At 40.4% G+C, this 5,911-nt stretch overlaps 1 pseudogene; it reads left to right on the top strand.

Moving 5' to 3' along the window:
• The first annotated feature begins 524 nt into the window (after positions 1 to 524).
• LOC117998288 lies at positions 525 to 4,164 on the top strand (annotated as a pseudogene).
• The last annotated feature ends 1,747 nt before the right edge of the window (positions 4,165 to 5,911 follow it).

The raw sequence follows: 5,911 nt of genomic DNA, 5'->3' as shown, positions 1-5,911 counted from the left end.
AGAAACTATGGATAAATCATGTATCTGTTAAGAAACTTGTATTCAAAATATATAAAGAACTCTTACAATTCAATAACCAAAGACAAGTAACTGTATTAAACAGTGGGCAAAATATCTGAATAGACCTTTCTCCAAGGAAGAGATGCAAATGGCCAACACACACATGAAAAGATGTTTGACATCATTAGTCATAAGAAGAGCAAATCACACCACAGTGAGATGTTATTTTATACTAACTAGGATAGCTAGGATCAAAAAGTCAGATAATAACAAGTGTTGACAAGGATGTGGAAAATTTGGAACGTTCACATACTTCTGGAGGGAATGTAAAATGGTTCAGCTGCTTTAGAAAACAGTCTGGCAGTTCCTTAAAAGCTTAAACATAGAGTTACCATAGGACCCAGTAATTCCACTCTTAGGTATATATATCAAAGAGAAATCTGAACATATGGCCCTATAGAAACTTGTGCTTGAATGATTATAGTAGCATTGTTCATAATAGCCAAAAGGTGGAAGAAAACCAAATGTCCATCGAGGGCAGGAGCAACGTGGAGGAGATGGCACAGACCGGGGGGGGTGCAGCCAGTAGCACCATGAGCGTCCTCAACAAGCCCAAGAGTGAGGTGACCGGAGGAGCTGCAGAAGTGGGAGGAGAAAAAGTTTAACACATGTCCACTCTCCATTCTCACATAGTCAGGCAAGAACCACACCCAAGTGCTCATTAACTGCCACAACAGCTAGAAGCTCTTGGCCATGTGAAAGCCTTCGGCAGGCACTGCAACATGGTGTTGGAGAATGTGAAGGATATGTGGACCAAGGTCCCCAAGAGTGCCAAGGCAAGGAGTCCAAGCCAGTCAACAAAGACAGCTACATCTCCAAGATGTTCCTGAATGGGGACTCAGTCATTGCTGCCCTGTAGGACTGCTCATCACTGTCAGAATTTCTTCCCTCAACCTGCAAAGACCTGCCCTTTGTAATGGAAATAATAAAGATCTGTGTTTTTTCTAAAAAAAAAAAGAAGAAGAAGAAAGAATTATTATTCAGTCATAAAGCAATAAAGTACTAATACATGCTACAATATGAATGAACCTTGAAAATATTATGTTAAATGAAAAAAGCCAGATGCAAATGACCACATATGATATGATTTCACTCATATATGTCCAGATCAGGTTAAATGTACAGAAATAGAAAGTAGATTTGTGGTAGCTTAGGCCTGGGTGTGTGTGTGTGACATGGGATTTGAGAGGGATGTGATACCTCAAAGGGCATGAGGCTTATTTTTGAGGTGATAAATATGTTTTAAAACTGTGATGATGGTTGTAAATATACTAAAATCACTGAATTATACACTTTGAATATAGGAACTGTACGGTGTGTGAATTATATCTCACTAAAGCTGTAAAAAAAAGTGACAAAGCCACTGTTGATCATCAGACTTGTAGGTTCACTTCTTGCTATGACCTCAACAGGGGCCATTGTTTTTTCTCTAAACCCTTATTTAGTCCATGGCTGGGCCTCGGAATCTGCTATTGAGGTTTGAAGTCTTTCTAGTTCAAGGAGCTGATTTCTGATGACCTGAGAGATACTGACCAAGGTTAGTTGTTTCCTCCTTCAAATACATCTCATTGGCATGGTGGAATTTTTGTCTGTTTTATTTTTTATTAATTTTTTTCTTTTTCTTTACCTTATTATTTTTCTCATTTTTCTTTTCTTTTTATTCTTTTTCCTATTTTTCTTTATTTCTTTCATATTCCTTTTATCATTAGTATTTTTTTTTTTTGGCATTTCTGGCATTGTGTTTTGACTCCATTATAAAGATCAGTTTATCAAGTAGACTTGGAAATAATTTTCTTTTTGAATGGTTTAGACCAAACTTATCACCAACTTTCCCAATTTTAAGCCTACCTTGGGACACCTTGAGTGCAAGTCCAACAGTAAGTCCAACAACTGCAGGGCCTTTCCTCTATCTTTGCTGAGGAGTAGACCCATGTTGGCAACTACCAGTTCTTCATGAGAGTCTCCAAAGGTAACTTGGCCAAGGTGAAGTTGGCCTGGCACATCCTGACTGGGAAAGAGGGAAACATGATAATCAGCTTCCAGAAAATACCCATGAAGTCAGAATCCTAAAGTCTTTGAATCATCCCAACATAATTAAGATATTTGAGGTGATCAAGACTGAGAAAACACTCTACATCATGGAGTATGCTAGTGGAAGAGACGTTTGATTACCTAGTGATTCATGGCATATGAAAGGAAAAAAGTGCTCAAGCAAATTATATTAGAAAGTGTCTACTGTGTAGTGCTGCCTCAGAAGTGGATTGTTTATAGAGACTTAAAGGCAGAACACCTGCTCTTGGACGTTGACATGAATATTAAGTGTGTAGACTGACTTCAGCAATAAATTCACCTTGGCAACAAGCTGGATACTCTCTGTAGCAGTTCCTCTTTTGCTGCTGCAGAACTATTCCAAGGCAAGTCTTATGATGGACTAGAATTGGAGGTGTGGAACCTGAGGGTTATCTGATATACAGTGGTCATATGATCCCTGCCTTCTGATGCACAAAATCTCAAGAAGCTGTGAGAGCAGGTACTGAGTGGAATATGCCATATTCCTTTCTACTTTTCCATAAAGAGTGAAAACCTGCTCAAGAAATTTCATATTCTCAATCCTACCAAGACAGGCACTTTTGAGAAAATTATGAAAGATCTATGGATGAACGTAGGTCATAAAGATGAACTAAAGCCTATCTGGAGCTATTGCCTGACTATAATGACCCCTAGGTGGTGTTAATGGGTTATATAGAGGAAGAGATCAAGGATTCACTGATGGACCAGAAATATGAGGTGATGATCACTTATCTGCTCCTCGTACACAAGATATCTGAGCTGGAGGGCTTTATCATTACCCCAAAGCCCAGTCTTTGGCATTCCTTTCTCATCCCACATGCTACAGTACAGATTCTCTGCTAGCCAAGTCAGTGGGGTTTCAGTGATCATGCCAGTCCTGCTATTCCCATCTCTAATTCTGAGAATACTGAGTAGCCTGAGGAGGACTAGGAATCAGAAGAGAAGGCCAGGAGCACACTTGCCACCTCCCTGCCTACCTGTTCTGAAGAGGAAGAAGATAACTCCTCATAGATAACAACCTTTCCACCAACACAAATCAAAGCTTCAATTCCCCACTTTTGGAGGGAATTGGCCAGGCCTCCATCCAGAATATGAAGAGCCTATGCTAGGGTCTGGGGCCTCCATGGTTTCTGCTTCTGCTGCAGTTGGCTGGATTTGCTCCACCTGCACTAGAAACCCATGACAGCCTTGGTACAGCTTAGCCAGGCCTCTGGGTGGTGCTCTGCAGACACTAAAGGTGAAGTGCCTCAGCACAGCCCTGTCAACATGTCCCTGTGGCTTCCCTCTCTGCCCACATATCAGCAACAGTGCTGGAGCCCCAGACAGGAAACTCCTTCCACACCAAGCAGTTCTGATATGCACGTAACCACCAGAGTTTGTCCTGTGGGAAGACCCCAGTCTCACCATAGGGCAGTAGTCAGGGCCAGCAGGGGACAACTGCTTGCTGCCTCTGCAAGTTCAATTTCAAGTTTATGGAGACATCTGGGTTTCAGGTTTACCAGAAGGAATCTGAATGAACCTGAAAACAAAGACCTAGTGGAGATGCTCGAACTTCACATGGTGGGCCGCAGGGGCAATGATAAAAGAATATCTAGAGGCCAAATGGTGCTTACTGTACATGGAGTATGAAGAGCACAACCTCCATGGAGTCTGTTGGGACATCTGTGAGGTCCTGGACACAAACAGCTGCAGTACAAGCTAGACGAAAAATATGTGCTGCTCAGCATTCACAGCTCCCAGGGCCACAAGGACTACATGCAGGGGAAGATGGAGGCATGCAAAAAGCCACAGCGATCTCTCAATGGGTTCCACTTACATGGATATCCAGCATTTCTGTGGCCTTCAAAAACATTGCCTCTGAAATAACCATGGTGTTAAAGCCATGGAGCCACGAGGGAGACAAGAGGAGAGGTAGGGTGGCCCTCGCTGCCAGCCACTCTGCCCCAACCTAGAAGAAACTGCAGAGGTTAGATTGGTGTATTTCCTCTGGTAACCCCTCTGCTCTCTTGATTCTCCCTGTTTTGTTTGGGTTTTTTTGTTTTGTTTTTGTGGGGATGGGGAGATGGGTCTGTTGAAATAATTTCTCTTTTCTCTCCATATGTCCTGCTTTTAGCTCCTAATGTCCGTTAGGATTTCTTCGAGCTGACTAGAATAAACCATTCTTTATAATAGACTACACATTACATAGTAAATGCATTTACATCATGCCCCCTGGTGCAAAAGGGAAGAAGCATATAGATGTAAAAATCTTTGTGTCAGATGGTTTAAATGGTAATCGCTTAAAATCAGGGGTAGCATGAGAAGACAGGAAAGCACTTAGTTGCTTCTGCAAAGAAAAATAAATTTCTTTTCTCTGGAATAAATATAAGCCAATAAAGCTCAGCCAAATGACCTCATGAGCATAAATGTTCTCCAGGCAAACACTATAAAGTGTTAAGATGAGCATATCTAACCTGTTGCAATAAAGCTGTTCAGTGGTAAGAGCCCTTGGATTTCACACCTCTAGGATAGATTAAATATTTTATCTTCAAAGGAACAGTAATCAGATAGGGAGAGTAAAGGAATTGACTTTATTTGATATTTGATTTACTTTCCCTGCCATTTCGATGAGTCATCTTTTGGTGTTGATCTTCAATTCAGCTGCTGTTGTAGCACCAGAATCCTGAGTGATGAGGAAAAAAGAATGGTTTCATTTAGGAGAAGTAAATATTCCAGTAGCTGTGAACTCAGGATTTAAAAATCATTCTGACCTGCTGAAGGCAAACAGACCTAGCATACAGTCAAGTGAGAAGCAAATGGTAGAAATACCTGTGTGAGGCCAGTCCCTGGTTATATATAGTATGTGGCTGCTCTGTGGCTTGCCTCTTGTTATCTGCTTCATTCTCCCCGACCCCCAACTTTCTCCAGGACTCCTTCACCTACTGCCTTTCCAACTCTGCCTTTATAGACCAAATGATTCCTTTATTCTCTTCATTCATCTAATAAGTATTTCCTTAGTGGCCACTGAGTACTATGCTCGTCTGTGAAGATACAATATTTAAAATAGTTTATACTAGACAAATGCATAAACAAATATACTGTACTAAAAACTAGTTTAGGATAACTACTGATAGCTCTTGAAACAGAGAATGATATAATTACTTGTGGGTAGAATAACCAATGGATGAGCAGAAATATGATCTGCAAATATATATGGAGCCACATTTTAGGAAGACAGAGCTAGCATAAATTCACAGAGTCTAGAAGGTTCTCTGAGATAGGTAATAGCATATAATTGGGCATAACATAGTTATGACATGTGGCAGAAATGGTGGCAGATTATATAGGAGGATAAATTGAGATCAGATTCTGAAGACCCGTAAAGAGCTTGGTCTTTATCCTGGAGGTGAATCATCAATGAATATGCTAAGAAGAAATGTATATTTTAGGATGATCATTCCATCTTCAGGATGAAGAATATGTGTTAAACATCCCAGCTTCTAGATTTATCCACAATCTGTAGAAAAAGAATTTTGAGGCCACAGTTTTTGCTAACATGTATCAATTACCAAAGTTGTTGCTTTTAAAAAGATGGACACATTTTTAGTGAAATTAGTGGTAAGTACAATTCTCCCCCCGATTCAGTAGGTTATAGGAAGATGAGGTTATTTCTACATATTTTAGAATTAAAGCAGGAGGTAATACGGTGAGCACAGAGACTCCAATTATCTTACTTTCTTTTGATCTTCAATGATCACCAGTAGACAAATATACTGAACTACAACCAATACTCAGTGAAAAA

The sequence above is a fragment of the Mirounga leonina genome, unplaced genomic scaffold (assembly GCF_011800145.1).
Source record: "Mirounga leonina isolate KUSES-001 unplaced genomic scaffold, KU_Mleo_1.0 Mir_114, whole genome shotgun sequence".
Taxonomy (NCBI): Eukaryota; Metazoa; Chordata; class Mammalia; order Carnivora; family Phocidae; genus Mirounga; species Mirounga leonina.
Note: the sequence above shows the minus strand (reverse complement) of the source record. Positions and strands in the feature narration are given on the sequence as shown.